The sequence below is a fragment of the Cyprinus carpio genome, unplaced genomic scaffold (assembly GCF_018340385.1).
Source record: "Cyprinus carpio isolate SPL01 unplaced genomic scaffold, ASM1834038v1 S000006722, whole genome shotgun sequence".
Taxonomy (NCBI): Eukaryota; Metazoa; Chordata; class Actinopteri; order Cypriniformes; family Cyprinidae; genus Cyprinus; species Cyprinus carpio.
Window position 1 is genome coordinate 254593 of NW_024879327.1, and position 24239 is coordinate 278831.

The 24239-nt window shown below is 38.1% G+C and overlaps 1 pseudogene; it reads right to left on the bottom strand.

The window, feature by feature from the left end:
- Positions 1–1554: 1554 nt before the first annotated feature.
- The window catches only part of LOC122144555, a 40747-nt pseudogene continuing 18062 nt past the window's right edge, over positions 1555–24239 (bottom strand).

Genomic DNA, 24239 nt, shown 5'->3' on the forward strand with positions numbered 1-24239 from the left:
GATAATTTTCTTCTTTCACTCATTTTTTACTTCTTTGTGTCGCTTCTTGCATAAATATCAAAACTATTTTAACTGCATGCGCCATGCATAATTAATGCGTTATGATGATGTATTATAATTACATCATGACGCAGAAAGTGTTTAAATTAGTCCAGTGTGACTTAACTAGCAAGCTAGCTGGTTAACATGTACAAATAAATTACAAAATGTAGCCTTTATTTTGTTGCCTTTTTTGTCTGTTAGACAACTTTAGTTATTCCATATTGCTGATATTTCTCTTTGTTGTTTTAAAAATGTATTATTTATTTTGTTGTTTTTTTTGTTTGTTTTTTTGTTTTAGTTATTCCATTTTATAAGATTCACTGATAAAATACCTACAAGGCGCTTCAACATCTCCATTTACTTATCACAATTTATTTACTACTTGGGTTTGAGTCCATCTTTTTGCCAAACTCGCTTTCTTCTTTTCTCATCACATATATTATTGGAAAAGAGTAAAATCAATTGCTTAATAAGTATTTAAAAATAATGTATTAACTAGGTAGGTTTGAGTATTTACTACAGTAAATCCACTGTAAATATTAATTTATTAGTTAAAAAGTATTCTAGCTGCATTGAGGTTGGAATTGCAGTGTGGTTTCATCTGCCTTTTTAAAAGTTAAATCCCTGTGACATCTGTGGTTGAATGGAGAGCTCAGCTCCAAACTCGAAATCAAACGCGTCTAACAGCGCGTTCAGTGATCGAGACCTCGCGAGGTAAACGCACTTATTTGTTCTGAGCACGCGCTGCACTGTCTTAAGTGCAGAGCTAATACTTGACCCAGTCAGCGTGCTTCCACGTAGAGTGCACTCTTACGCTTTCGGCGCACTAATAGAAAATGAACATTGGACAGTTATAAAAATTGTTGTCACTCATCGTTTTACTGATACATCTGGCGCTAAAATTTTGGGCTGTCACCTTGTGTTGACATTGTGAAATGCATAATTTGTAAAAATTATTGATTGGCGGGCCACATATAATAGCCTACATTTCATAGACAAGCTGCGGGCCATTTTGAAATTCCTTCACGGGCCGTAGGTGGCCCGCGGCTGGACTTTGGCCCCTCCGCCCAGATGCCATTTACTCTCAAGTCTTGGTGTAGAACTCTCATCACATGAGAAAAACTTAGGCAATGATCAGACTGTGGTATATATTGCTAAGTTCTGGTGCTGGTAGTCCCTTGAACATAACGCAAAACGACTATTTAAATCAATTTGAGTCGCCAGATTGTTCAGACTGAGGGCTTATCCACACGAAGCCAATAATTTCCCCTATATCCGGTCTATTTTTTTTCCCCTCGTAATAAATATAAAGTGTGTACACTCTCAGAAATTATCCACGCACACAAAACCTTTGAAAGACCTGGGCAATGTATGTATGTATACATTCCAGACTTAGTAGGGGAGCTGTAGCTGCCACAGAGACCACTAAAAATGGGGGAAAAAGCCTTGGACATGCACATGAACCTTGCACGCTGTATACAATCCAACACAACAACAGCAAAGCTAATAAAGTTAGTAAACTAAGTTTTCCGTCAGTATCATCTGCCCGTAACACAGCATGTAGTCTTCAGCCATGTTGTTGTTGCTGTTAGTGACTTTAGTAACTAGTGACACACCTCCGAGCTCCAGTCTGCCCTGATGAGGAGAGATGAGGGAGAAAAGCGGCGAAGAGTCCTCCTCATGGGCTATTAGGGCACCTGTTACATAAATAGCACTGGTTCACTATTTAATTGTGACTATTTAAAGGAGCTTTTATTAAAGGCAGACTATTTAACTCTTGATATCCTACAAAGCCTCTTCTGGTAAGCATTTCTGAAGCTGGTAAGAAATGACTTGAATTCTAACACAAGGTCTGTATGTGTTGAATTGTTGAACTGATGTAGGGGTTGGATGCTGATCAGCAAGAACATTTGAGAACTTGTTGCCAGGTAACAATAAACACAAACTCACCAGATGTGGTGTGATTAGAGGGAGACGTCTGTGGTTTTGGTGGACCCCAGTGAATCGTTACACTCTTCAGAGGCGGTTGGTTACCCTGTAATCATTTTAGTGTAAGATTAGTACACTCCAATTTTTTGGTTTTCAGAAAAAGAGCATTTTATTTGGCATAAAAAGCTCTGCTTACTGATGTAAGTTCAGAGAACAGAACAAACAGAAGAACAAAAGGCGTTCTCTAGGGGTTTTTCTGGGAACAACAGTGTGTGAGCACACTTTTGGAGCTCTCTCTCACCTTGTCTCCATTCTCCTCTCAACCTCCTCATCCACAAAGGCGAAGGACTCCCAGTTGACCTGTGCCCCCCCGGGCTGGAACACGCCCTCACATGGACATAAACCACGCCTCTCGGCTGAAGTGCCACCAATCCAAGGCGACCTGAAGTTCACATCTCTCAATGGAGCCAAGAGAATCATTGACTGCTGGGGAAATAATTTACTTTTTTTATTTAAATTTTTTAATAAATTTCGAATTTTTGGCCAAAATAAAGGACCACACCAACTTTTATAGTGGGCAATACTGTTGAAAAGAGACCAGCTTAGTTGGTGCATCGTCGGCATGCATTACCTAGCTTTTTAAAACCACCTTTAACCAGCAAGACATGCTTGGTCAACACAGCTTCTCTGAAAGACCATACTGGCAGACTATTTAACCAACATGAATTTGCTGATTAACGATAGCTGGCTTGTGCATGTTTTCTGCCTCAGATTAAAAAGTCACTGTAAATGTATATCCAAACCTGCAAACTTTGTTACTGTAATTGCAATTTTATTTGTGCTATTGGGAAAAGCTTTAATAGGGAACATTATTTACTGTTAACTAGGTGCTTATTAGCATACATACACTAGCTATTGGATTGGATTATTAGTACTTATAAAAAACATACTGTATTAACGCATGACCAGATTCTAAATCCTTAACCCTAAGACCAATACCTGAAACATACTACTATAACACCTTCTGTAACTTATTATGACACAAGAAGCAGTAATTAGGAGTAGTATTACAGGGGACAAACTTCTCAAAACTCAAGGTTTTACTGGGACATTACATCTAATCATTGCGACTGTTTCTCATACCATTGACCTTCACGTACTTTGCAACTTTATCATCGCAATTTGCACTTTATTACTACACCGATCAGAGTTTGTATTGTAATTGTTATTTTATTTTTTGCTTCAACACTGCCAACGATATATCTGAAAATGTGATTTTATATATTTTCTCACAATTGTGATTGTTTTTTCTCGAACAGTTGGCGCCTTTAATTTCTGGATTAATGGCACTGTTTGGGTGATTGGAGATTTTAACCATCTCACCAATTCTATAAAAAAAAAGTTACTGGTGTGAAATTGGAAAATACGCTGGTATACTGATAGCCTTGCAGTATGACTTACTATTGAAGCGTTGTGACTGTTTTCTCATAAAATGTTTGGTCTTTATTTCTCTCAGTTGTGAACTTGCACCATCTCACAATTCTTGCCAATGTCACTTTAAAGCTCACAACTGGAACTATGTTCACTTAATTACAAACTTTTATTTTTTTAATTGAAACGTTATATCTTACATGTTTTGGCTATATAATTATAGCTGAGAATGTGACCTCTTTTTGTAACTGACTTTATTTCTGATAAACTGGAACTTTTTTATGATTCGCACAATTAACCTTTTAGGTTTGTACTCTAGAGGCGTACCGATGGTTTTCAATACAATATCTCCACAGATGTGACCTTGGTATATCACACTGTACAATCTTACTTTAATAGTTCCAAAAGGTGACCTTTGTTCTTTGTAATTTAGCAATATTGCTCATAAAGTTTTTTTTGACTATATGGGATACGTGTTTCCATTCTAGGGTGTGTCTACTATTTGAATAGTAAATTCATGCCTGGTCCTAACACTGGCCTTTTTCAATAGGAAATATAAATCTGCCAATTATGAATCACAAAGTGGTCTGTTACACCCACAACACAGACCGTTGGAGTCACACGCGGGGCTGGATTGGTGATGGGTGGAGAGGACGTGGACTCAAGGAGATTCTTCAGATCTCTGTGAGTGGACGTGAGGCGTGCACGAGAAACTTTTATTTTCTTCACCATGATGTCACTCAACACAGATAGTGCCATTTACTGCCATGCAGGAGAAAGAGAGAGAGACAAATATTTTATGTCAAAAGACCAAGGGACAGTTTCTGTGAATTTTTTCATTTCTTTCTGTCGGGACAGCCCGACCCATCAGAAATAAACTCGCCTAAAGAAGTTATACTTTTTGAAGGGGAAAACAGGTCAAGATACTATCATATATTCACATGCACTAATCACGTCTAAAAATACACCAGTTCTCTAGAGATCTGGTAGTGGTACCTGATGTGGCCAAAGCTGACAAGCTCTTGAAGTCATAAAGGGCAGCTTTTTGACTTGAATACTGGAGTCATAAAGTACTGAGAAGGCTTTGTGTAGACCCTGTGCCACCATGTTGGCGAAAAATCACGGCCACCATCATGGGCAGGATCAAGGATGTGTGAGATTTGACCAGTCAGTTCACAACAGATGAATGCTGTTGAAACTGTTGTGTGTGACGGCTCCTGTCATGGCTGAGCTGCCCCTACACACATAGGGAGAAGCAGGTGGTCACTGCAGGGACCGATGCAGAAAAATTTGAAAGACAAAGTAGCCACCAATATGAGAAGAATAAATCTGACTACTTTAACAGTTTAAATGGATTTTAGGGTGTGTAGGACTAGCTGGAAGGGGGAATAATTTGCAGACCTATCATGCTAGCCTCCAGGCAGGATTTGGTACACAATCCCATCAAAACAGAATTCAGCGTTTCGAGGAAACAGCGTGCCGCCATGATCTCACCCACGGCCCAAACGGCCGAATGCTGCTCCTGCTTATTGAAACACTATCATATTATCTCAGTCACATGACAATTAAATATAATGTATGAATCTCATAATGTATGCAATCTCCCTGCAAAGCCTACGGTATCGTATTTGCTATGCAAAATTTCTAATCTAAGGCCTACTAAAATTATTAACAGTGATCAAAACTTTGCTGAAAAAATCTGTTGCCTTCTGTCATCTGATTGAATCCGTTTATTGGTTTACCATTTTAGCAACAAAAAAGCATTTAGTATAGCTAATTTTAAAAATATCCACATGGTACACGTCTTTTTGATGTGAAATCTTTACAAATTTTAATGAAGTAAAAGCAGCCTTGGCAAGAACACATTTTATATTGTTACTAATATTTCAAGAAAACACACCTACTGGACTAAAGCTACTTCCATACATAATTTTTAGAAAAATCATTTTTAATGTGTGTGAGTATCTAATATGATACATCTGGCTTTTGAGGAATGTTATATTTTTGCATATCTCCCTCATCATTTGTATTGTACTGAATTATATGTTTTGCCCCCACAATTAAAAAAAACATCCAGAGCTTTAATCATAAAAACTAAGCATTTAAATATCCTCTTACGAACCTACTGCTATTAGGTTGAAAAATTATAGCATGACAAACTGATAGTTTATATGCATTTTACATAATTAGTCTGCTATTCGGTTATAAACATCTGATTTTCATTACAATTTACCAGAATTGCATCTTACTTTGGCCAAATATATATCAGCAACTGAACTAAAGTGCATATTGCTTTGCTCCATTTGGGTCCTCCTGAATAAAATTGAGGTATTTTTTTTCCGTATGCATGTTGTCACGATTCACCATCGCTGGAGTGCCAGTGAGCTCCTCTAAAGGGCAGTCCCATCCAGTACTCTTGCCATTCAGTCAGGACTCCATTTCCATATCCGTTGCCCGGACTCTCGCACTCATTACCAGTCCAGCTGCTCATATTAGTAGGTCGATAGATGGCACACACACACCTTCGCTGGTGATTGAATGTTGATTAGATCTCATGTTTCCTAGTTTCCGTTTTCTCAGTCCCCCTGCTTCCTTTGCCTTTGTGGTTTGATCCCTGGACTTTTTCATTGATTATGATTTGTTTTGCTGCCTTCTCTGACCATTGCGTGACTTGTGAGATTACCTGTTTTCCCTTGCCCTAGATTTTGGTGTTTGCTGATGGTATGACCCTGGCTGTTCGGACTATGCTCTTATGGAATAAAGCCTGCCCCTGATCCCCACTTTGTTTGTTAGGGCCTCCCTTCGGATAACAGAAATCACCCAGCCACACCCCGATCCCGCGGCGTTTTTGAGCACATCCAGGCCAATCATGGACCCGTCTGGTCAAGCTTCTACACTTTTTGGCAAAATTATATTCTTTGATTCTTCGTACTGTGTCCGTTTTCATGAATGCGATTTCGTTTTAATGACTTTTTTTTGGTTGCCAAGCCCAGAGACTTTTTTGCATATATGTTAACCCTCCCAGAGAACTTATCAACACATGGCCGCCCTTCCAGAGCGAGTTGTCCCATCATGGCCACCATTCCAAAACCTCATCCCATCATGGCCGCCATTTCTAGAAGTCCGTCGTTGTCGTCATGGTTCTCTGTTTCCCTATCCGTCTGGTCACTGTCTTACCCCGCCGTCACTGAGTTTTGTCCCGTCATGGCTGCCGTTCCATGAGCCCCTCGTCCCCATCATTTCCACCTTTCCTGAGTCCCTCGTCCCGTCATGGCCTACCATTCCAGAGGGCTCTTCTCATCATGGCTGCTGTTCCGGAGTCTCATTCCATCAAGCCCTTCCAAGCCAGAGCCTGCTTCCCTTCCAAGCCTGCCAAACCAGTGTCTGCTCACATCATTCTTTCCAAGCCCAGGTCCTCTCCACAACACGGGCCAGCACTCAAGAGGATTGTGAATATGTGCATTTGAAAACAAAGTCAGTCAAGTCCCAAGGAGTTCGAGACTGGAATCCGAGCGCAGAGGACCCTTGAGCTGGTGTCAGTGCAGGCTGCTGTCGCTAAGGCGAACACGCTCTCCCAGAGCCAATGCAGACCTTCAGCGCTCACTGAGACCAACGCAGACTTAGTACAATTAAGTGACATGTTTTTCAACGTTCTCAAGCCTGCTGGCTGCTACTCACTCCATTTTTACCATGCACAGTGTCATCAGTCTCGGAAATAGACAAAGTACTGTCAGAGAGGGCTCCTGATCCCGAGTCTAGCCCAGAGAGGGCTCCTGATCCTGAGTCTAGCCCAGAGAGGGCTCCTGATCCCAAGTCTGGTCGATAAAGGGCTTCTGTTTTCCGAGTCTAGCTCAGAGATGATTTCAGTCCATGACCAATGTCCCATGTTTATTTCCACTCCTGATCTCATCTTGTGTCTGCTTCAGCCTCGGAACAAAGCTCAGTGTTCATTCCCGCCCCTGACCTTAGTCTAGTTCTAGAGTCTGCTCCAGAATTCGCTGGATTCTCGGAATCCATTTCCAAGCCTCCTCCAGCCCCTGAATCGGCTCCAGTCTATGAGTCTGATCTAGAACCCGCTCTAGTCCATGAAAATGAGCCAGAGTTCACCCAAGTCTAAAAGTCCTGATCCAGAGTCTGCTCCAACTTATGATTCTGTCCCAGAGCTCACTCCAGCCCTTGAATCTGTCCCAGAGTCCCACTCCTGTTTTCCAACCTGAGGTGGCAACTTCTGTTGCAGAACCTCCCTCTGACAGTAGCAGCACACTTTCCTGAGCTCATGGTGTTCCCCTGACTCCTATGTTCCTACCACGGACACTATGTTTGAACTCTCCCTGTTTCTCCACTGAAGCTCCTTTTGTGCTACCATTGCAGAAACCTCCAGAGGTGGCGGGGGTATTCGCTTCACCTCCTTTTAGGATAAGGGTGTCCACTTATGAATTCTATATCTGTCCTGACTGGAGTCATGGAGACCGTCAGTGAATCTCCTGTCAATACCCGTCTCGGCCACAGAAACTGTTCATGAACTCTCTGCCCTGGCTGTCAATGAGACTGCCTCATGAATTCACTCAATGTCCTGTCCTGGGCCAAGAATGCCATTTCTGAACTCTCAATCTGTCCTGTCACTATTAAGGAGACCGGTCTTCTGAACTCTCAGTCTGTGCTGTTATGGCTAAGAAGACCATTTCTAAGCTCCCAGTCTGTCCTGTCACAGCCATGGAGACTCGTCTGTGAACTCTTTTGCCTGTCCTGTCAGGGCTATGGAGGCCATCGGTGAACTCTCTGCCTACCTTGTTACGGCTGTAGAGGCCATTGTTTTTCTCTCTCTGTGCTCTCTGTTCCAGTTTTTACTTGATCCGCCTTGGGTCCTTTTCTGCACCATCAGCTCCACCCTGGGATCGTCTTGGGTCGTCTGCTCCATGGTGGGGATCTTCAGACACCGTCTGCTCTGCTGTGGTGGTCTTCTACTACACCATAGTGGTCTTCAGTTCCACTCTGGGAATCTTCTGCTCTGCCATGGTATTCTTCAGCTCCCGCTTGCTCCACCCTGTTGCTCTTCAGCTCCACCTGCTCCACCCTGGTGGTCTTCGGCTCCACCCTGGCTGCTCCCTGCTCCACCGGCTCTGCCCTTGGTTCCCTGTTCTGCCAGCTCTGCCTCAGTCACCTGTTTCTTACCCTTCCTCATGGACTTGGCCCTCCACCCCTCCCCCTGTTCCGCCTCTGCTCCACCTCCTCCGGGACTCTGGGCTGTTGAGGATCATCTGGAAGCCGCTTCTTGGTGGGGGAACTGTGTCACAATCACCAGCTGGAGTGTCCCATAGCTCCTCTAGAGGGCACTCCATCCTATACCTTGCCATTCACTCAGGACTCAATTTCCCATAATCCTTTGCACGGACTCATCAGAAAACTCATTACCAGTTCACAACTGCATCATATTAGAAGGACTATAAGAATAGCACACACACACTCTCTTCGCTGGTGATTAAATGTTGATTAGCTCTTCCACGTTTTCTAGTTTCCGTGTTTCTAGTTTCCCTGTTTTCCTGCCTTTGTGTTTTTTTTTTCCCTGGACTGTTTCCTTATTTATGATTGTTTGCTGCCTGCCCGGACCATTGCGTGACTTGTGGATAATTCTTTTGCCTTTGCCCTGGATGTGTTGTTTGCTGGTGTTTGACCCTGCCTGTTCCGACTACACTCTATGGAATAAAGCCTGCATGTGGATCCCCACTTTGTTGTCATGCCTACTTTCATGACACTGCTATATCAAGCTATATGAGACATGAAAGTACAAAAATATGCAATTTCTTGTTCCATTTAAAAAAAATATATATTATTTTACAAGTCAGGATTCACAAGATTAATATTATACTAGCCATAACCGTTAAATATTTGTTTTAAATATAATGTTTTATTTAAATTATATCAGGACTTATGAACACTGAGATATAAACAAAATTATACTTCCAATACAGTAAGCAAAATTAATTGCTAGGTCCTCAGAATGTTATATGATATATGATTATATAATAAAATAGAATGACTGACCCAATATAAAAACAGGCATGAAGGCTCCAGAACGGGACCGGCATGTAGTAGTAGAAACAGCAGACATCCAGAACTATAAGTGCACGAGAGACAAAAAGGAAATGAGCATTTATACAGCAATACATGATGGCATTTGGCTACAGAAATATTTCTTCAACAAAATGAGCACCTTCATGACGAAGAAGAGGAGAAGGATGACGAAGACGCTGACTTGTGATGGAGCCAGGCAGCAGAGCGACCCAATCCAGGTGGAGCTGGTGAACCCCAGATCTTTGTCCACGTGAAGTTATCAAACAGTGAATTAATGCACTCTCTGGGCATCAGCTGTGTGACAAAAGGGAAAACAGAGACTCCACATAGAAGAGACTTCCAAAGGACTTCATTCACGATGTAGCAGTGAAGGGAAACAGCAGCTGCCTGGTGAGTCTCAAGCAGCTCTTTAATGACAGTGTTATGGTTAAATAAACTAGCAAATCTAGGCTCAATTTTGTTACAATGAAGTAGTCATATTCAGAAGGTGAGATCCCTTTCTCTTATAATGGTGTAGGAACTGGTACGTACGGTAATTTCACAATTTAAAGGTGAAATATTTTACCACAAAAATGAAAACCAATCTCTAGAAAATATTAGTAATATGATAAATATGCATATCAGATGAATAAAAATAATTAATTCAGTGCTATGCAAATTTCAAATATTCAAAGGCTGTTTTTAAAATTTGGTTCTTGCAAACAAAAGAAAAAGACGTCTGAACTGGGCAAGGTTTCAGTAACACTGCTGTATGGACATCTGCTTAAAATGTATTTGTGCAGTATATACAAGCAAATACACACCTCTCCAGCCATGAACTGGCCAAAGCCCGGAGGAAATGTGAAGGAGGCTATAATTAGTGTCACTGCACCAGGGTAAATCAACCGGCTACAATAAACAAACACACACAGATATAATTACACTGTAATAGTGTATTATCATAATATTTTGATGTTATTAATGTCACTGTCAATGCCATATGCAATACAAGAGAAATAATAGAATAATCAATTTATTTTTAAGTTAAAAACTGGTTTGTAAAATGAGTTTATGTGTAAATGGTGACTTGCTGTTTTGTGAGAAATCGTGTAAGCGCCGTGGTCTCCTCATGATCAGAACAACTTGTCTGTTCAGATAGACAAAGAATGCCCCTAGAAAACCCACATGAGATCCTACAAACACAAACAAATTTAGAAACAAACACCGAAAGATTGACATTTATTTGAAGATACACAATATTCAACAATCATTTTAGATGCACATATACATAATTAATAACTACACATACTGTACATGAAATATACAGTACATAGACACACACTAACCCACCACCCGATTATGGCAAAAGCTGGCAGTTCTTGAAGGTCAAAGGGGAAATCCATACGAAAGTTTGTACGAAACAGCGCTGTTATCGTAACTGTGGGAAAAAAACAAACATGTTTTTAGTCATATTTAAGCAAAATCACTGTTGTTCTGAATATCAGTGCTGATATTTACAACGACAAAAAGTATGCATGTGTAATATTTGCTTTTTTATACAACAGGTTCAATAAACATTGTTAATATTAAGTAGATGCAACACTGACGCTTTGCCTATTATTTTTCCTCCAATGAAATAGTTAAACATGAAGAGAAAACATGATGAATTGTTGCTTGACTTCAAGCCAATAATGATGTCTGTTTTACTGAAACACAATTATATAAAAACTAAATAATAGTGTGAATACTTCAGTGACTCACTCATCTACTGCTGTAACAACATAACCTGCAAAATAAGTCACTGAATAATCCCAACCGCCGAAAGTCTGTCTGAAACATGCAAACACACAAGCAGACTGACAGACACTGTGAAAGGTCTCAGTGCTGTTGGACTGTACATTAGCACTTTTGGAACATTGCTTGGCTGATCAAAACTGAGGGCTGGAAATAAATGTTGTAGAATGTATTTCATTTATAGAGCTCAGTAAGCAGTGGATAGCTTGACATATAGCATGAAATTAATTTATTATAAATGTATCAATATCTGTTTGTGTGTGTGCGTCTCACCCAGAATCTTTGGTCCACACACTGACAGTACTCGGAATATGAAGGCACTGAATGTGGCAGCGAAATATCCTCTCCAGTAATTCCTCACAGCAAAATAATGTTGACGTGACCTCAATACTGAACAACACACCTGAAGAGAGAGAGAGAGCAAGAGTAAAAATAGATAAAAAAGAAAGTTAAATAACAGCAGAGAAAGCAATTTAGAGAGAGAACATGAGAGTGCAAAAGATGTGAATAGTAATAAAAACAAATAATAATAATAATAATAATAGCTGAAAATAATTATCAATTGATAAATCATTTGATTAATAATAATAATAATAAAAAAAAAAATTCATACATATTTCCCTAAACAATCTGCCACGGTCAATCAAACAGTTAGCCCTGCCCAAAACTCACTGTATTGGGTTGAGACAGTGTTGCTGTGTCAGGCTGGTCAGTATGCACAAACAAACCACCAAAGTAATAGAATGCAATACATTTGGGTTTCATGAGTAAAAATACCATTAATTTTCTCCATAGGTTATTTGGGTAACACTTTAGTACAGGGACAAATTCTCACTATTAACTACTTGCTTAATAGCATGCCTATTCATAAGATATTGGCTGTTTATTAGTACTTACAAAGCACATATTTTGCACCACCATATTCTACATCCATAATCCTAATCCTACCCAATACCTAAAGTTAACAACTACCTTACTAACTATTAATAAGCAGCAAATTATAAATTTTATTGAGGCAAAAGTCATTGTTAATGGTTTGTTAATGACGAGAATTGGACTTTAAAATAAAGTGTAATCTGATAACTTATAAACCTTTAAAGGCAGAACTACTGTGACTAATACTTTTGTTTAAAAGCTATCAGTCCGCACTATTTCAATTTATTTCTTACATAACTGTGTTTAATAGTGTTATTCCTGGTGAAAACAATGCTGCCCATGATTCTGTAGAGAAATCCGACAAGCAAATATATATATTTCATAGCAGACTTATGCATTTAATAATAAAGTTATCAGACTGACAGAGTGAGAAAAAGAGAAAGACAGAGATTAAGCGTGAATGAATCACAAGTCTATGCGTCTCTCAACAGTGTTCACAGCAGCGTCTCTACTAATAATGAAACTGTAAGTTTATCTGTTTCAAGAACAGCGCTGGATTACCTCGCTTGTGAAAACTACACTCAGCTTTTAAGTTGAGTTTTACTTATAAAAATCATCAGAGCAGCACTGACAACACATTTCTGTGCACGTGTATGTTTCCGTGTGTGCACGTGTGAGTCTTTACTTAATGTGTGTGTGCGTTTGTATGGGAGAGAGTGGGAGAAATGTGCTGGCCATACATAATTAAATGTAACTTTGTAGAAAAAACATCCCATTGGTTGCTATATTTATTTGCTTGGTCTCGGTTGTTGTGTGTTTCGGTTCTTTTAATGTTGTAAGGACCTTTGAAATAACTGAAATCATTTGGTGAAGTGATATGGACATGTTATGTGGTCAAGACCTGTCTGGAACTACTTTAGTGATGCGTTTCCTGAAAATAATGGCACACCATAAAACATTCATCAACCAATCAGATTCAAGTATTAACAGCCCTATAGCATAAAATAGTAATAATAATAATAATTAATAATAATAATAATAATTAATTAAGTAATATTACTGTGAAAGTATACACGTTTTACACTTGAATCAACCTACCAGTGGCTTATAGTTCTTTTTTAGATATTAAGATTTTAAAAAGTATTTTATCTTAAAAAAATACTTAATGACAGAGTTATGAAAGCTTCACACACAATCACTTTTTGATATCCACATGCACTCTCTAAAAGTACTTAAAACGTTCTGGCACACTCTTTATCAAGCTCTCCTCTGAGTATACACTCTCTTTATGAACCATAAAACATGCACAGCATATGAATGTATAACACACAGGTGCTTTTAACTGTAAAGTGTGATGAGCTTAATTATTCAGCAGGCATCAAGCTGAAAAAGAAGGAAGAGGAACTGAAAAACAATTAGGATAGAAAGAAGGGGAGATTTTTACCTCCAAGGGGGTCCCAAAACAGCAGCCCACCCCAACAGCACATCCTACTGGTCAGTATGTCTGTGTAACCATAGGGGTTCTACTGACACCGAGACAGAGAGAGAGAGAAGAGAGAGAGAGAGAGGGAGTTTGAGGTGAAGGCAGAAAAGAAGAACGAGAGTGTTAGAGGGGAGGGAGATGAAGGGATGTAAAAAGAAGAATAGATTAGGAATGTCAGTGGGTACATTGCGTGGGAGGAAGAGAGAAGTAAGCATGAAAGAAAAATAAGAAGAAAGAAGATGCTTATACATAATACAAAGCAATGCATGCTGGGTAAAAGTGGGCGTGACTTGCCTCCCACTGGGGCAGCGAAACAGGTGGCCACTCCTACTGCACAGGCACACACCAGCAGGTCCTGAACATGGGCACTATTCTGGGTAATTTGGGTGGGGTTAAAATAACAGCATCAGGACACCACACATCCAAGACACATGCCAAAAAAATACCATCACTATTAATAAAGACAGACAAAAATAATGAGGTGTTGGGGAGAGACAATGAGACAGGGATAAAAAGAGAATACAGGGAATGAGAGGACAGACATATGCAATTAGTATAACTAGCATTTATGTCAATTCACCAACATAGAACACGCAGTCAAATTGTAATATTAAACCGAGTATAACATTCAAAAGCAGTTCATCGTAATCCTTTAACTGTTGATCAGAGACAGGTTTTGGCATCTGGTCCCCTACTCATAAAATAACTTGTGATGGCTGTGGTGTGGAGTGGGAATTTATATGCCAATGAGAGGTAACTTGATCCTAGATCAGCAATTAAGGTCACCAGCTTCTGAAGAGTAACGCACACACTCGTGCCACACACACACACACACAGGAGAACAAACTCACAGGGGCTGTTTTTTTACCTCATACACACCGGTGAAGATGGGACATGATCCTGCTCAGCACTGCCGCACATATACTGGCAATATGCACAAAAGGACCCTAAGGATTTAATGGAAGATATGAATTAATAAAACTGCAGCAGATGAACATCAATGAGGAGTTTATGTAACAAAATTCATTTCTCTGAATCCAACAAAGAGCCGCAATTAGTGATGCAACCGGTTAGCAAGATAACTGAATTAATAAATGAACAGAAGAATATGAAAACAAGAGAATGGGGATGGATGGATGCACAGACAGACAGATACAGAGAACGACAGAATGACAGACAGACAGACAGACAGACAGTCTCGTGTAATCTCGTGGGGATAAAATTTTGGCAGAGATATCCTTGTGTTATCCTGTGGGTGGCGCGCTAATGCTGATTGACATGCTCAAATTAATGTTACATGCATAAAATGCTGTTATAATAATTGCCTTAATATAGTATTTATCACCTCCAAATATTGATTTTAGATTGCTACAAATTGTGGAGCAATTCGGGTGAGGAAAGAAGATCATATGTCTATTCTCTCGAATAAACAAAAACATAACAGAACCATATAAAGGCTATTCATGTGAGCACATTTAAACAAAAGGATTAAACGTATAGCCTACTTTGTTAATTTGATCCACTACTCCACATACAAAAAAAAATAGACATGCCAACTAGTTACTGACCTGATGCAGACACATAGCTGAAGCGGATTGATATATGTGACCCTGGACCACACAAAACCTGTATTAAAGTCAATTTTTCAAAATAGATATGTATATGTCACCTGAAAGCTGAATAAATAAGCTTTCCATGGATGTGTGTGATTTATTAGGATCGGACAATATTTGGCTGAGATACAACTATTTGAAAATCTGGAATCTGAGGGTGCAAAAAAAATAAAAAAAAAAAACAAGAAAATCGCCTTAGCATGCATATTACTAATCAAAAATTAGGTTTGATAGATTTACGGTAAGAAATTTGCAAAATATCTTCATGGAACATTTTACTTAATATCCCAATGATTTTGGGCATAAAAGAAAAAATCGATAATTTTGACCCCTATACAATGCTTTTTTTGTTTTTTTTTAGCTATTGCTAAACTTATACCCCCAGCGACTTAAGACTGGTTTTGTGTTTCCAGGGTCACATTATGTCTTGTTTGAGCTCCGGAGGTCTCAAGCACTATCTGCCCCGCTTAATATCATGTATACATGCCTGCTAAAGCCATGTACGGGATTTTAATAAATACTGCGTACTTTACGACTTAAAATATATCTAGAAAAATCCAAAAATATGTTGCAGAATTGCAACACATTTACGATTGTATTTCTGATTCAGTTTTATATAGAGTGATTATGTGATATGTGAAGGTATAGTATTATCTAGTTAGGATGTATTTTTTATGCCAGTGTCAAAGATAAATTTCTGTTCATGAAATCGGACACAGACGAGAGAACAGACCGACAGACAGACAGACAGACAGACAGACAGACAGACAACAGACAGACATCAGACAGACAACAGACAGATAGATATATGATAGTAATAGATAGATAGATGATAGATAGATAGATAGATAGATAGATAGAATAGATAGATAAGATAGATAGATAGATCGATAGATAGATAAATAAATAGATATATATTTTATACTTCAATAAATAGTGCACATTTATATATAACGATATAAAAATATGAATGTAACAGAGAGGTCCACCTCCGTCCCGATGGCATACCACTGCCCAGCCCAGCTGTAAAGACCGATGACTTTAGCCACAAACGCCTTGAGCGTCAGATACTCCTTTAACACCACAACCTCTGAGGATGGTCTTGAGTTCAGTGGATCCCCGAGCCTGAAGGACAGAGAAAAAGATTTTCAAGAGAGAGGGAGTAATGCACTGAATTAATCCATGAGACATGAAACCATTCCACACAGAGTGTAGATCTTGTCCACAACTGATTATAAAAGATGAAAAAAGATTGGTGTGTATCCTCCCAGTCTGATGTAGCACATGAAACGCTATCAAAACAATTGTGGTGAGGGGAGGTGGAGAAAGTAAGCCGAAAACGAGACTGTGATGATCACATCTTGAAAGAGGGCACAAAAATTAAAATTTGAAGTGTTTGTGGGCGTGGTTTGAGGTGGACTTGAGGACAAAAAGGAGACAATAATATGGAAATTTAAAAAGCATAATAGCTGAGTACATATGATTGAACAGAGAGACACCAACTAATTTGTGACATTGTGAGCAATAACCAGAATAGAGATGGGGAAGGCCAGAGTAAAAGAACATAGGACAAACAGCAATAATACAGAGTAATAAAAGCAGGAATGAGAGGACGTACACCAATACGAATACACAAACCGATAGCTTGTGGAGAGAACCAGATGACAGAAGAGGGATGCAAACACGACGAGGATGATGGGATATGAGACCCAGGCCATATACGCAGAGCCAACATTCCCCTTCACTCTCCGTACATCCACTTATATGCTTCCAGATAAAAACAGAAAGGTTGAGAAAATTTTCACTGTAAGATATTTTTTTATTTGCTCACATATATGATACACACATTCAATTTTGGTGTTGATTCAATTTAATGAATTATACTTAACGTCAAAATTAAACTATTTAGGTTTAATTAAGGCACAATGTTTATCTTTGAGTAATACTTTTTTTTAATTTTTGCTATTTTTCTTCTGACAGTTTTTAATGCATATACTGCGTACTGTACAATTATTAGAAAGTTTTGACTTGTATAACTATTTGTGAGTATTCTTATTTCTTATTCCTGATTATTCAGAGCCTACCACAATTATGTGTATTACAATTTTAGAGGTATTGTGTAATGCTTTAAATTTACATTTAAAGTCATTTAGGAGACGCTTTTATCCAAATCGACTTACAAATGAAGGACAATGGAAGCAATCAAATCAACAAAAGCAATGATATTGCAGAGTGCGGCTATAAACAAGTCTCAGTTAATGCAGACACACTTACCAACGTTTTTTAAATCATATAATAAATAAAAAGAAAATTTAAATCATAGAAAAGGAAAAGAATGGAGTCAAGCTAGTGTTAATATGCCTTTTTTTGCTTTTGTTAACTGTATAATAAATAACAAGGAAAACAGATAGAATACAAAAGATAAGAGAAGCTAGTGTTAGTTTCTTTTTATTTTAGCTTCGCTAAATTATTTGGTTAAACCACTGGGATGTCACAATGGACTATATTACAGATTTCCTTGCTACATTTTTGGACCTGGGAATATTTCAGTTACATTGCTGTCTATTGAGGGTCAATAGTCTTCATTTGTGTTCCAAAGATGAACAAAGTTCGTAAGGAATAGGAACGACATGAGGGTGAACAATTAATGCCATCAATTTTCAGTTTTGGGTGGACAGTTTTGAATTGTTGACATTAGTTTAATTAGTACTAGACATTAGTACTTTTCAAAAATTATGTTAATCTTAATGTTAATTTAAATATTTACTAACACGTTAAAATCAAAAGTTGCAATCTGCTAATATTCTAAGTTTACCATGAATGACAACAATAAACAGTTTGTGACACAATAGACCTGCTCCTTGTTAGTAATGTTAGTCGTGCGTTCACTAACACTAACTAATGAACCCTATTATAAAGCGGTGTCTAAATAGAAGAATAACAGTTAAAATAGTAAGGCCACAACTATTTCACAATATAACAGAGCTTCTCATACATTTTTGCTTAAATATATACAGATTTAAAGTGACCACCAAATAGGAACATTTACCTTGTAGTCTCTTGGCACTGTCATAGTCCATGCGCCACTCTAACCAGAGCCATAGTGAGACCGAGAAAACCAGGAAGATCCAGTCCTCGCCCACTTTGTTGGTCACATATACCTCTGGATCCGCCAGGCCAGGCAGTCTGCAATGCAAACCCCCCCACATTCTAAACAGCTAATTCACTTTAGACCAGTGCACTTGATTTGTTAGGGTAAACAGAAAGGGTTTTCATTTGCCACTCACCCTGGCATTTTGGAATAGGGTCCGTAGCTTCTTTATAGAGGAGGACGGGGCTTAAACCTGGTGTCATGGGCCCCCGCATCCAGGCTGACATGAATGTGCTCGGCCATTGCCTCTCCTGGTTGCCTTGGCATTGCCGGCATAGCCTCTTCTCTTCCATTGCCTTTCAGTCAACAGACGTGTTGCCTCCCGTCTGGCATATTACCCAGCTGCTCCCTAGAATTCCCCATACAGCTGAAAAAAGACAGAATGCGGGTTTTCTACAAGGAACAGAAATGACCCACATGACCACCCGCATAGATCCAGTGACGAGTGAAGAGTGACCAATCGAAGAAAATTGAAGAAAATCAATGGAAGGAAAATCTAGATGATGTGGATAACTGCAATTTAATGGTGAAAAACCTTTGATTTCACAATTTCTCATATGTGCACATTGGTTCAGTGTGATTGTGTGCATGTGAGTACTTGTGGAAGTAGGAACTGAAGGGAATCAATGCAAGGTGTGTGTGGTGGTGAGTAACAGTCATTTATATATGTTCAGACATAAATAGTCGTGGCTGTCTAACAGGGCAGAAATGGCAAAAGCGCTCCCCCGAGATCTCTCAGTCATACGTACAGTACACACACATGCACAAGATTCAGCCGAAAATGTAGTACACAAAGTTTCCTAACTATACTGCACCACTTAAAAAAGCCAAACACCCCAGAATGAAAGGAATAAACAGATTACGGTCGCCATGAATTGGAAATTGCAACCGTCTTATCTTCTATATTGTGATTTATATTTGAGCGGCTTTATTGGATTGCAAAACAACATAGGGCAGTACTTGATTTAGTCCATCGGGATTTGCTTAGATTGTGGGGATCGATCAGGTAAGTGTGCACTGCAAACTAAATGGAGGGCCATAAAAAATAAGAATCATCAATTTAAATTTTTTTGGTGAGCTACATGAGTACACAAATGCAAAAATAAATGGCTGTCCTTCACGCTCTGGATATTGGCCAGAAAAGGATGAAGTGATCCACCAAGACATTCTTCACCTTCCTTCCATTACACCCAATACTCACGCCTACATAGCATACATTCCTTACCAGCACAGACCCCACATGGTGCGAGACTGGAGAGAATCGGATTCAGCCCCCTCATGCCCACTCAGAGAAACAGAAAAAGATCAATATATACCCACAAATTCAGCATACTTTGAGTATTTATATAAGGCATTTGAAATAATTATAAATACTTTAACAAGGCAAATAAATAAATAAGAGGGAACGACCTGAATAACACTGAAAATAAAGATAAAATAGCAATGATCAAACATTTTGAGGCATCTATTTTTATCACAAATTCTTTTCATTACTTTCAAATGTAAAATCTACTCTAGGTTTGTTTTCCCAATGCAAACAATTTTTGAACTTTTGTGGCACAAAAACTCAATAAGGGCAAAGTTAATTCTCTTTCACTAATAAATGGCTTTTTTTATTTAAATTTATTTATGAACAATTATTATAACAGTAGATCAAGTAGTCAGTCTACATTCAATTTTAAATGGTGATTTTCCCTGTTGAATACATATAATGGTTTAACTAACTACTTTTGCATACTACCCTTCCAAAGTTTTTGAAAAGTTCGATTTTTAATGTGTTTAAAGAATTCTCTTCTGATCACCAAGCCTGTATTTATTTGATCCAAAATGCATTGTGAAATTTCTCATTTCTAATTTAAAACTCTAATTTGGAATATTTTTTAAAAATGTAATTTATTCCTGTGATCAAAGCTACATTTTCTGCATCACAATTGTTTGAGGAAATACAATTAATACTTTTATTTAGCAAGATGCCTTTAAACTTTATTAAAAGTGAGGATAAAGACATTTATAATTGTGTTACAACCAAGATTTTCTACCATTCAGATAAATGCTGTTCTTCAGAACTTTCTATTCATCACAGAAACCTGAAAAAATTCTACTCAGCTGTTTTCAACAAAATAATAATAAATGTTTTTTGAGCAGCAAATCAGAATATTAGAATGATTTCTGAAGAAGGATCATGTGACTGGAGTAATTGATGCTAAATTTCAGCTTTGAAATCACAGTGAATAAACACAATTTAAAATATATTGAAAAAAAAATAGAAAAGTTATTTTAAATTGTAAAAATATTTTAAAATTTTACAATTTTTTTCTGTACTTCTGTTTTTTCTGGGAACAAATAAATGCAGGCTTTGTGAGCAGAAACAGACTTTTTAAAAATTTAAAATATATTATTAAATATACAAATAATAACGTATTATTAATATAAAAACATTATATATATATATATATTATATATATATATATATCTATATATATAGATATATATAGATATATAGTATTGTCTGTATGTTAACTGTTAGCATACAAATAACGTAAAATATTGATTATTCATGTCCCTAACTGTTACTTACTTCTTAATGAGTAAATTTAGAATTAAGTTAGATTTTATAATTTGAATGAAAGTGAACAAGAATGTTGAATTCTATGGCCATGCATTCATAATGGAGACAACCCACCTCATGTGTAGCTGCAGTCTTGAACATACTGTATAGATTTCACATTCTCCACAAAAGCATCTCATATGAGACATCCAGCTATCACACAGCATTTATACACTGCATTTAAATGTGGCGCGGAACACACCGCACACACACACACACACCACACAAGTTCCTATCTAAATATCCTCGAATGACCAGTTTAACTAAAAACCCTTAAAATAAGAAACTTTGGTCTTTTAATCTTTTCTCATCCATCACATTATCATGATAAGATAGCAGAGTTTTGTGTCAGATAGAGTGAAGACCCAAGGTTGTTTCTATCATTGGCCTCTTCAATTTTTCTGAAGTCAGTACAAACTGATTCAGGTGGACAGCGTGAGAGAGACTGTTCTGTAACAGAAAAACATTTACTTTATGACATATTTCCCTCTCTTTCTCTCTTCAAACATCCTGTTTTCTCCCCCCTTCCTACTAACTGATTTCTTTTCCACAGTGCAGAATTAACTTTACAAAACCGGGCCTAAAACTCACAGGGCCTGACCTCACAAGTCACAGCCCTTCTGAAATATCAGACTATGTCTTCTCCTATACAACTGAAATCAATCAACAAATTATAAGCTTCAAGAACAAAAAAAATAAGACAAAAATATACTTTCCAACATGTTATTCTGAGAGAGAAAAAGGCTTGAAGACAAGAGAGAGCAAGAGTATGAAGACAGATCGTAAGAGAGGAGTGAAAGTTTTGCTAAACAGACATAAGCACTGAAGGACATAGTGACTTTGAGAGTTAAATTAAAAACAGTAAATATAATGGTCATTGTGTGCAGTATAAACTAAGAATCTGAGCCTTTACCGACAGACATCGTGTCTTCTGATCAGGAGATCAAGAAAGACTGATTGAATCTTTTTCAGAAGATAAACTTATATCAAATGTAATTATTATTAATCAAAGCATTATTCAATATGAAATCATATGTAATCAAATTATTAGTGTTGGCATTTACTTTTTTTATCAGTAGTTGACAATGAGGAGCAACTCACAATCGCAACATATTTTTCATAAGTGTTGCTCTCTTTTTTCCTTAAGCAGTAAACTTTATAAACGAAATACTAATGAACAAAAAGTATCTAATAATACTAAAATAAATTAATTTCTAGCAAAAATGCTAGAATATAGCACTGACCGTGCATCCCAAGGAGTTCTTTCCGTATTATAACTGCTTAATCTCACCAGATCTGGTCAAAATTCAGAACAGTCTCAAAAGTGTTGATGGGTTCCCTTATCATCGTGCTCTTTTTCCTCTGTCAGTCTTTGTCATCTCTTCCTCTTCGTCTGCCCCCCCTATGTACCTATGTCTCTTCCTCTCCTCCTTTTAACCTTCACAAAATATTCAGATAATAGTAACTGTAGCTGCCTTATAGTGGGTGTCCTGTAGCTTAATATCTAAATAACCAGCAGTACCCATATATGCAGGGTGGCCCTTCATTTACAGACTGCGGTTGACAGTGGGCTGTCAGCACTGTTAATTCCCAGGGACTGGTGGCGTCCTAATCCTGTCTGGCGTCAGCTGAAGTCCACTGCAGGGTCATCTGGATTGTGAACACGTTTTTTTCTGCGTCATTTCATTTATTGTCGTCTGTGCTTAACTTGAATTCCAGTTTAATGAGTGTTGATTGATGTCATCTTTGTGACCAAGTCTACCACACTGTTTCTTCTATTAAAAGTGGTCAAAGTCCCAAATCATAAATTAAATAGATGACTATAAAGAATGTTTTTATAAACATTAAAGTAGGCCATTAATAAAGTGTTAAACTATATAATGCTAGTCCTCAGCCGAATGCTTATCTATGGGCTACACACTCACGCTCCAGAAAAAAGTACAAAAGCTATCAGTGGGGTGGTGCCTTTTTTCAGATTTATACAACTTCAAGGAGTTAGATAGATTTTTGTCAATCCATGTGGAAACAAATCCATGTTTACAAGGTACACTACTAGGTTTAAATTATAAGTGCTTTTGATGATGCTACTGACATTTTCAGGTTAAATGTTGCAGGTTGCCCGGTTAGGCCTAGTTAGAGTTCATAAGTAGCATTGAATGCTGATAAGGATAATTACTGAGAAAACCTTTGCGGGGGGGGGGGGCATATGAAAGGTAAGCATGTTACATTTTATTTATTATTGATTTTTACTGATTGATTACTATGCATATTAGCTAATGTCATACTTTAATTATTATAGTTAAGGTGGTACGAAGTCGTGTTCGAGATGGGGTGTGTCTAATGGTTAGCTATGGCATCGGTGTGTAATACACAGTATTAGGACAAGCTATGAAATCAAAATAGAATAAAAAGATTACATAATAAACAAGCAACTGCAGATCTCAAATTTGTCGGTTCCCCAGAGTCCTTTGTAATAAACTGTATTCATTATTATTCCTTGTGGGACACATATTCTGTTTTCTCGACGCTTACACCACCTTTAGGCAACATTTAAGTAGTGTTTTCTGTTAACATCCAGGCATGGGACTGGACAGCGGCGTGGCAGGATTTTTTTATAGCACCAGGCCTATCAACAGCTTACACAAACGCCTGCAAACACCACGTACAAAAAGGTCTCGTTAAATAGCCGTCACAAAAACGAATGATCGACACATGACTACTGAGATTATGTAGCATCTATAAGATTAAAAAATTAAGTTTTTACGATAGTTTCACACAGGCATGGGCCCATATTTTTTGGGGGAAAAAAAGTACATATACTACCTGATAAGTTAAGCATTTTTCTATCTATCAATAATTATCTAACGTTTTTACAAAAGTGTCTAGACCAAGAAAAATAGGACACAACCTAAAGCGAAAAAGAGTTGGTAAACAAACTTGTTTTGAATTTGATATTTTCAGCAGTCTGTATTTCACAAGACCCCAGGAATATGCTAATTTATCCTCAAAACATTATTATTTGCATTTCTGTCCCAATAATGAAGTGAAAGTTCAAAACGCAACAACCCTTTTATCTCCTGCACACATCCCTCCATTCGACTCCCAGGCTGTTCATTGCTGTCAATCAGCAGTCATGACTCCCAGAGGCCTCTGTGCTAAAGAAGAGGTCATCAGCAGCTGCTCTGACCTGGAAGTGAAATCACTTAAGTGTGCCCATTAAAAACACAACGCGGTGCTGTTTAACATTAGTATGAGCAAACC